This window comes from Otolemur garnettii, unplaced genomic scaffold, assembly GCF_000181295.1.
Source record: "Otolemur garnettii isolate 467f Iridium unplaced genomic scaffold, OtoGar3 scaffold00002, whole genome shotgun sequence".
Lineage (NCBI taxonomy): Eukaryota > Metazoa > Chordata > Mammalia > Primates > Galagidae > Otolemur > Otolemur garnettii.
The window spans coordinates 17,964,624-17,973,918 of NW_003852397.1; the positions used below are offsets into that span (position 1 = coordinate 17,964,624).

The 9,295-nt window shown below is 38.8% G+C and overlaps 1 pseudogene; it reads right to left on the bottom strand.

Moving 5' to 3' along the window:
- Positions 1–2,299: 2,299 nt before the first annotated feature.
- LOC100950246 lies at positions 2,300–5,036 on the bottom strand (annotated as a pseudogene).
- Positions 5,037–9,295: the final 4,259 nt, after the last annotated feature.

Consider the following 9,295-nt stretch of genomic DNA (forward strand, 5'->3'; position numbering starts at 1 on the left):
TGCCAGGTGAAATACAGAGAGAAGTAAAGAGTGACTCCTGGAATATTACAGAACACCTGGGGCAGATGGCGGTATCATGGGGAACTGGAAGGGGGCCGATGGGGGAGTAAGGAGGCAGAGGGTCAGCTGAAGAGTCTCATGGTGTGTGATGGCAAACCGGACTACCCAGCCTTCCTCCAGTTCACAAAATGCTTTGCTAGTCTCATGATCTCTAAATTGAGGACTCTAAAGTTTCTTTGTAAAAAATAAATGAGTATACTATGGGAGAAGCCAGAACAACTCAGCCCCAATCTACCACTTTGGTTGTTTCTACTCTGTTTAAACTTGCTAGGAATAAACATGACTGACTTATAGAAGTGGATCATCTGCCCCTTTTTGCTGCTGGTATTGCCTAAACCAGGGGTGGGGAAACTTTCCATGTTGGAAGGCCACATTAATGTATTATAGCCGTAATCAAATGAGGTGGATTCAAGATACCCCATTAGAAATACCTTAAAATGTATATTACTTTGTAAAAATCTAACTACTATGTGCTTAATAATTTCAAAAAAATGAAAACTATTTGTTACTATTAAAGTTAGCTGACCTATTGACGACTATTACATCTGCTTTTTGTTGGAAAGCATTTGAATAGTTGGTTGCAGCACGGAGGTCTGCAGTTTCTGTTGGTCCTCTAGAGGGGTGTCAGTCATTAGTGATTTTAAGGGCATCTGGATCTGGCTTAGGTGGCAGAATGTAGATTTGTAGCAATAAGTGGTTGAAAAGCAAGAAAGCATTTTTTTTCTGGCACGTTGCCAAAGGCTGAGATTTCTACTCTGTTTTTGCATAATTCTACTGGATTTTTCTCAGTATCTTACAATGAATCTCCTATTCCATCAACTGAGAGCTCAATCAGTTCCATCTGCAATTCTTTTTATTTTTTTAAGAATTGTTTATTTTAATTTATTTTGTTTATTTATTTTGAGACAGAGTCTCACTATGTTGCCCTTGGTAGAGTGCTGTAGCGTCACAGCTCACAGCAACCTCCAACTCTTGGGCTTAAATGATTCTCTTGCCTCAGCCTCTGAGTAGCTGGAACTACAGGTATTTATTCATTTTTTTGAGACCAAGTGTCAGTCTGTTGTGCTGGGTAGAGTGCCATGGCATCATCATAGCTCACAACAACCTCAAACTTTTGGGCTCAAGCTATCTGCTTGCCTCAGCCTCATGAGTAACTGGGACTACAGGCCTGAGCCACCACACCCACTAGTTTTTCTATTTTTAGTAGAGATGGGAATCTGGCTTTTGCTTGGGCTGGTCTCAAACTCCTGAGCTCAAGCAATCCACCCACCTCAGTCTTCCAGAGTGCTAAGATTACAGGTGTGAGCCTCTGCACCCAAACCCGTCTAGATGTTACTAAGGCATCTAATTCTCTAGATGCCTTAGTAACAGCAACCAGGTGAGGCTGAAATGTTAATTTGAGTGGGATGTTATGATTCTCCAAGTCAGTGAACCTTTCCTTGTATAGAGGGAATATAGCGGATTAAATGGGGACGTGGAAGAGTACAGAAAGCGGAGGCTGAAATTAAAGAAAATAAAACTTCAACTTTTCAGTGTTGCTCTGGGAAACATTCAGCTTATATACAAGTCAATCCATAAGCGTCATGCTTTGTATGGCACAATTTTCTCCACAGACATGTATCTAGTTCTGTTAATGGTACAGGCACTATCCTAGATGCTAGTGATACAGCTCTAAGCAAAACACATCAAGACTCACACCCTAGGGTAGCTCACACTGGTGGAAACAACACACACTGTGTATGTGTATGGGTGTACACCTTAGAGTAATGGTTCTCAGCCTGTGGGTCACAACCCACAGGAACCGTATTAAAAGGCCACGGCATTAGGAAGGTTCAGAACCTCTGCCTTAGAGGAAACACTGTCTTTGAGTGACATCAGGATAATAAAAACTGATTTAATAATTAATATATTTTTATGAGGTCACCTTCATTACACTGAACTTTATTCCCAGAGAACTAATTATTAATAGTAGGAACTGTGACTATTATGTCACAAAACAAAATGTCAGAAACACTGACGGCTATATTACCAAGATGTCCACTTATTTTTAATCATTTGGAAAGAGTGAAGAAAAGTTACAAAATTGATGGTTTTGTTTAAAACCTTGTAATTATGTAAACAGGGAAATGATCATCACAATGTAAAAGAAAAACCTAGTCTCTGACAAATCTCTCTGACAGCTTCTCTTATTTTCCTGATCAATATTGAGGTACCTGTCTGATGCTCACAAAATCCCTTTTCATGAATGTGCCTTGAAAGCATTAATTCTCAGCTCACCCAGACCTCGTGGAATTGTGCTTGGAACAATGACTAGTGGTAGGTGGCCAATTTCGCTGTTGTATTCGTTTGTCTTCTTCCCTGTTAAGCCTTCAAATTGCTGTCAAAGCACCATAGCAACAACCTGAGAAAGTTTCTATTCACCTGAAAACTCATTAATCACCTTTCCCTTCACATCTAGCTGGAAACTTCAGCTGAATTCCATTAGTTTTCTTATAGTCCTGTATTTGTTTGGGCAGGGTTGGTAGTAATTTTCTTAGATGTATGGTTAGTAAAGTCCTTTGAACATAAACAAATGACTGTAAACATTCAAAATACCATCTACTAATTATTATACAGCAGAAGCTCCATGGGTGACACTGTCCACCTCTTTAAGCTGACTTAATTTTCGTAGACTGGATATGCACCACATGTACATATCACTACCATAGGCCTAGGTCCTTAAATTGGTCATTTTTGAATCTTCCTTTGGATGGTCAACATACAGGGTTCTACTGCACTTTAATGGATATGGTTATTCTACTAAAAGGAAGTATGAATTTTCCACCACCATTTTATACTCATGAAATGTACCCATGAAATGTAATTTACACATGCATACATAGAAAAGTTTAAGAATATTATAGTAGAGAAATTTTATTCATTGAACTGTCATATTTTTCCTTATCCTTTGTGGTTTTTAGTTGACAAGTTTCCTAATGTATTTATTTTTAGTTCTTATGATGAATTAGTTTAGAAATACTGGTACTCCCATGAGTCTTAAAGACAGTTTCCTTTTCTTTTGTTATACTGAATTTCACCAAGAGAAAGCAAAGAGTGTTCTCTTTTGTAGAATACAGACAGTATTTCACATAGTGTGTTGTCAAGAATGTTAGAGTTAATTATTTCAAAATGTGTAGAACAATGTCTGGCAATGTCTGGCATGGCATTTTGCATGTTGAAATGGTGTTTTGAGAAATAATCATAGGCCAGTAATGGGTGTGTTTTTCTAATTGAACCTTTTCTCATTCTAAAGAAATCTCAAGACTTCCATTGATTTATATCCAGGGTCTTTTTTTTTTTCTTTTCCCTCATAAATTCACCAAAATCTATCATCTGGTAGTCTGTAACTCTTCCTCCACATTCTTTCCTAATTGAAGGTAGATTTTCTAGAACAGATCAAGAACAGCTAAGGATGTGCAAAAAAAGGTTTCTTCCATGCCTACCAACCATATGACTCATGACTTTGGAACCGGATTTTCGTTTCTTTTTTGTTTTTTTGTTTTTTTTTGAGACAGAGCCTCAAGCTGTCCCCCTGGGTGGAGTGCCATGGCATCACAGCTCACAGCAACCTCCAACTCCTGGGCTCAAGTGAGTCTCCTGCCTCAGCCTCCCAAATAGCTGGGACTACAGGCACCCGCCACAACGCCCGGCCATTTTTTGGTTGCAGCCATCATTGTTGTTTGGCGGGCCTGGGCTGGGGATTCGAACCCGCCACCTTAGGTGTATGTGGCTGGCGTCTTAGCCACTTGAGCCACAGGCGCCGAGCCAGAACCTGATTTTCATGGCTGTTCCAATAAAACAGAACAACCATTCAGAAGAAAATTAGTAAGGCAAGAGGAAGTTCTACTATTACCTATACAGATCAAATTTAATAAGTACCAGCACAAGAGTATAATTCAATGCCGTTTTGTCCTTGGTGTGCCCCACTTCAGTGTCAGAGTGTCTTTAAAGAGCGCTTCTCTGCTGCTGCCACCTAAATGGGTACCACCACTTTTCAGGAAATCTTCACGTGCATCCTAACTGGCAGATGTGTTGGAATGCTGCTCTTCCTTCACTGGGACATTTGTAATAGTAGTTGAAGCCAAGTTGAAACGTTGCTGTATAGTATTTGTTATGGGTCACTGCCCTTACAAAATATTCAGTTTGAAGCAAGAGGCTGTCCTACATGAACACTATGAGCTTTGCTGGTTAAACTGAGGACAACTCTTTTTTTTTGCAGTTTTTTTTTTTTTTGGCTGGGGCAGGGTTTGAACCTACCACCTCCAGTATATGGGGCTGGCACCCTATTCCTTTGAGCCACAGGTGCCACCCAGGGGGACAACGTTTTTTTAGGTTGATCAGATACAAGGCTCTCTTCACCAACTGGGTAGGTATGGATCAAGACCAATTTGAATTTGCATCAGATGACCTGAATTTTCAGCAAGCTTGCTGTGTTTATGAATTGTTCCTGGATACAGTCTTCAAGTATTTGCACATGACTATCACTTTTTGCATTTACATGCAGATTATTTGTCCTCTATTTCCAACATGTTCTTTATTCTCCATGAGTAGAGTACAAGCCTCATATTGGTATTCAGTAATTTTGCAGAGGATTTCCACTGGGGCAACCTGACCATGAAGAATATTACATCACTCCAGATCTGCCTGAGGAATAGGAGACCCAACAGCAGCTAATTACCATTGGCACCTGCAAATTTTGGTCATCTGGAATCCAAGAATTTAAATAAAATTCACCAACTTTCTGAAAGGAAATACATCTTACATTATTTTATACTATTCCATGGAATATTCTATTGAACAGCTTATGTGATTTAGATATAGGGACCTAAGGAATTATTCAACATATTCAACTCGACATGTTGTCTTCATGATTCTGCCATGTAGGGGCAGTGATCCCTAACAAATATGGTTTTATGAGATTCATAAAAAGTCTCCATTTTGTTTTAACCCCATGCCCCCTTCTCAGTCTCTCCACCCAGGCCAGTTTTTCTTAGAAAAACTCAAGAGAATGGCCATATTTTTTGATTGTAGAGATTTTATTAACTTTCCCACTTAGTTCTAAATGTAGGAGAATATTTTTGTAAGAGTATATAAGGAACACCTTTTTTCTTTGCTGAGCTCAGGCTCCAATATGGGTTGACAGGGCACTGCTCAAATTCCTCGAGAGTTCACTCTGGAGGTTGGAGAGGGTGGGATTTAGTCTAAGGTATCATCATTTCAGGTTCTCCTACCTTGCTCATGCATGTTAGGAGGAGTGAGGTCTCTGGAACATAAATATAGCCCCTAGATACTTCACATACCTTTACATTTGTCATTGAGAGTTTCATCATGCTACACACAAATCCTCAGGCCATTATTTTCACCAATAAAAACACATTTTTGAGATCCAGTATGTTAATTAGCAAGGAGGAATAGCTTCCAGATTAGAGCTCACACTTATTCCTCCTGGCTCTTGTGTTCTTTTTTTCTTTTCTTTTCTTTTCTTTTTTTTTTTTTTTTTTTTGAGACAGAGTCTCACTTTGTCCTAGGAGAGTTCCATGGCACCATAGCTCACGGCAACCTCAAACTCTTGGGCTCACACGATTGTCTTACCTCAGCCTCCTGAGTAGCTGGGACTACAGGTACCTGCCACCACAGAGGGTCAGGGTCTCTGCTCTTGCTCAGGCTGGTCTCAAACCTGTGAGTTCAGGCAATCCACCCATCTCAGCTTCCCATAGTGCTAGGATTATAGGCATGAGGCACCACTGCCTGGCCAGGCTCTTGTATTCTTGATGGTAAGTGAGCTGACCACCCAAACACGTGAAATTCAATTACAGCAAGACCATCCCTGGACTTGGGCTGGCATCTTACTTCTTTTCTACTGTTTGGTTGTCTGAGATGCTAAAATATCATAATTTTAAGAGAACTCATAGTTTCCCATGTTTAGTAGTATTTAGGCTTATTCTACCTCCATACTCACTTATAATTTTATTTATGAAGACCATATTTCTCAGAGATTTATCCACGTTTTTCCTTCAAAATTCTTACCCAATTATTTTCTAGGGTGTTAGTCACTATTTTTATATAGACAGAGCCAGACTAATTGAGGATAGAGAAACTATCTTACTCCACTTTCTGTTGCTTATAACACAGAACATGAAACCGGGCAATTTATAAAGAAAAGGAATCTAAGCCAGGCACGGTGGCTCACGCCTGTAATCCAAGCACTCTGGGGGGCTGAGGCAGGCAGATTGCTTGCATTTAGGAGTTTGAGATCAGCCTGAGCAAGAGCGAGACCCCAATTCTATTAAAAACAGAAAAACTAGCTGAACATTATGGTGAGCACCTATAGTCCCATCTACTTGGGAGGCTGAGGCAAGAAGATTGCTAATGCCCAAGAGTTTGAGGTTGCTATAAACTATGATGATGCCACGTCATTCTACCCAGCATGACAGAGTGAGATTCTGTCTAAAAAAAAAAATAAAAAGGAAAGTGATTCTTATAGTTTTGGGGTCTGAGCCGCCCCAAAGTTAAGGCCCCTCATCTGGTGAGGGCCTTCTTGGTTGCAGAAATTCTATAGCATCCCAAAGAAACACACAGAATCACATGGCCAAGGGGCTGACTGTTGTAGCTCAGGTCTTTCTTCCTCTTCTTATAAAGCCCCTATTCCTACCCCCATGGCAACCCACTAATCCTTGAGTGGATTAATCATGAATGGAGAGCCCTCATGACCTCAAGCTCCTATAAAGCCTCCACCTCTCAGGGCTGCCACATTGAGGGTTAAATTTTAACATGAGTTTCGGAGGTGACACACATTCGCACGGTAGCCCAAACTAACATACAAGATGCTGCACTTTGGTTGGAGAGAGGTATATGCCTTCACTTCAGATTGGGAAATCCCTGTGTTTCTCTGAGGTTGGTAGACAGTGAAGGAAGTTTTCTCTTCTTGAAGGCAGCAGGCTGTATCCCTTGGTTGCATATTGTGTAGGGATGAATATGTGTCTTCCCATCCAGTTGTCAGTCAAAATTCTTCTAGATTCTGACAATAATATGATTCTTAGCCCTGGTTAATTACTTTATTCTTTTATGAAATGTTCATGGAAGTTTTCCTACATACTAGGTGCTGTTTTATGCACTGGGGATACAGAAAAAATATCCCTGCCTTTATGGAGTTAAAATTCACGTGCCTTTTGATATTATTCTGTGAACTCATGGAGTAGCTGCTAGTAAGGAGAGCTCCTGGCCCGATTAAACTGAAGTGCCAACTAAAACACTTTAGGCAGCTCTACTGAATTTCAAATATTAAGGTCATTACCCGTCCAATCAATTCTAATATTTGCAAATTACTTGTTAAGGAAATTTAAGTTGCTAAATGAAACTACAACATTTTATTTATTTTCTATATGAACTTTCAAAATAATAATTCCTTTAGTACTTTAATATTTTAGAAGCATTTTAGTCCATCTACTCCATTATTTATGGGCAAAGTTGGCTCAGAAATATTAAGTAAACTGCTCAAGGGCTATGCCTAATTTAAAAAAGAAGCTGGAACTCAAACCCAAGCCTCTGACTTCAAGTGCAAGACTAATTCCATTATACTTGTCAAATTTGCAGTTTCCAGCACTCTCCACACCGATGAATAATTCATTAGATTCACAGGGCAATGGATAATAAACTCTTCTACCGAACAATTTTAGGATTTTTTTTAAACAATTGAGTTAGACAACGCTTTTCTGTCAGCATTTAAACAACAATTGTGTTTATTCAATAAGACTCTTGCCTCTTTGTCTATTAGAACTTCCATTCTAAATGGAATTTTAGGATTTTTTTTAAACAATTGAGTTAGACAACGCTTTTCTGTCAGCATTTAAACAACAATTGTGTTTATTCAATAAGACTCTTGCCTCTTTGTCTATTAGAACTTCCATGCTGAGTCCTCAGCACCATCACATCACCAACCCCCTTTCATGTGCCTCCTTAGGAGGAAGCACTCACTTTGTTGGGACTGGCGAGTTGGAAAAAAACATGGCAGCCACTAAGATTGCATGATGTTTCTTGCAAGCTTCTATTAAATTACAACTCCTGTGTCATTGTTCGGTTTTCTTTCCCTTCTGACCAAGATACAATTAAGGAATCATTCACAAAAATGCCTATTCTTTTCTCTTTACCTTGGAGTAGGTTAAAGGTAACTTTTTATGTTTTAGATAATATGTTTTTCAACTTTGATTGTTATACATTAATGCATAACTACTTTTTAGTATGTTGCTAGAAAGCATTCTTTTATCAGCTCATAATCCATTATATATTTCACGATGTATTTAATCTGGTCTATTAAGTACCCACTTTATGCAAGATGCATAATTGACTCCTGATCACTCTGGTTTATGAAATGGTTTTCAAATTTCTGCTCTGGTACAGAATTACCAAGGGCCCCACATCATCCTATATTAAGAACAGGTTCATTCCTTGGACACCTACTCACTAGTAGGAAGGAGGAAAAGCCCTATAACTGCATTAAAGAAAGACCAATTGTATTGGATAAAACACATCTATAATATATATGCATTAATAGTTTATATTATGCCCCAGAACTTCCTTAGGAAAAATTAGTAACTAAACCTGTGGTGTACACAGACACACTTACAAATGCTTGTGAGGAACTCTTGTGAGGGGAAAGGTTTTTCACTAAAAAACATGAGAGTTAGAAAGAAATATTTCTGTAGCTCTCAAGAAGGCAGTTAAATTGCATGTTTGATCAAATTGCACCGATATATCAGGTACATCTAATAGCATAAAAGTGAGAAGTGACACAATCCAAAATTCTTTTCTTGGTTTCTACTAATAAATTTTATGCAAAAGTATTTTTTGAAACAACACAGTATTAACTATTTCAGGCAAGTATTCTCAGTGGCTGTTAAAACTATTGGGTAAATGTCTGAAGAGGAACAGTATATTGCATTATCTCAGAGTCTTTTCCTAGAGCTTGTAAAGAAATTGAAAAATTAAAACAGTAATTTTACACCAAAGGAACCTGGTCAATGCCCCCTTACTCAAGAATTCATAGTTAACAACACTAATAATGGGACTAACTGCTGATCTCCAGCTGTGATGCACAAATGATATACTATTCCTGCCTAAAGTGTCTAAAACGAACATCATTTAATAAAATATCAGACAAATTCACATTAAGGAACATTATACAAAACAAGTGGCATAT